The sequence below is a fragment of the Calidris pugnax genome, unplaced genomic scaffold, assembly GCF_001431845.1.
Source record: "Calidris pugnax isolate Ruff unplaced genomic scaffold, ASM143184v1 scaffold82, whole genome shotgun sequence".
NCBI lineage: Eukaryota > Metazoa > Chordata > Aves > Charadriiformes > Scolopacidae > Calidris > Calidris pugnax.
Window position 1 is genome coordinate 3,213,930 of NW_015090833.1, and position 371 is coordinate 3,214,300.

Sequence of the window (371 nt, forward strand, 5' to 3'; positions counted from 1 at the left end):
GCGGGCGCTGAGGCAGGAGCGGGCGGGGAGGGCCGTGACGGTGGGGCCGTGACGGGAGATGAAGGGAAGGGGAAGGCGATGCCGAGGGGAGGCTCCCGAGCCGCACTCACCGCCTCCGCCCCGGCCGCCGCCGGCTCCCCCGCTCCGGGCCCCGCGCCCTCCCTTCCCCCGCGCCTGCCGGGCCGGCGAGCCGCCGCCGACCAATCGCCTCCTAGAAAGGCTTTGACAGGCACCGCCTCTGACCAGTAGAAAAAGGGAAAAAGGGAAGGAGCGCTCTCAGCTCCACCCCTTCTCCCAAGGAACCGCAAGGAGAGCCTGTCGCCTTCCGACCAATCATCAAGGCGGGCGGGAAGCGAGTGGCAGGACATCCA

The 371-nt window shown here is 70.9% G+C and overlaps 1 protein-coding gene across 1 annotated transcript in view; it reads right to left on the reverse strand.

Moving 5' to 3' along the window:
* The window catches only part of MTOR (mechanistic target of rapamycin (serine/threonine kinase)), a 70,076-nt gene extending 69,929 nt beyond the window's left edge, over positions 1-147 (reverse strand). Inside the window, exon 1 of the mRNA XM_014941451.1 lies at positions 111-147. The gene's annotated coding sequence lies outside the window, so the exon portion shown is untranslated. The remainder of the gene's footprint in view (positions 1-110) is intronic.
* Between the last annotated feature and the right edge of the window lie 224 nt (positions 148-371).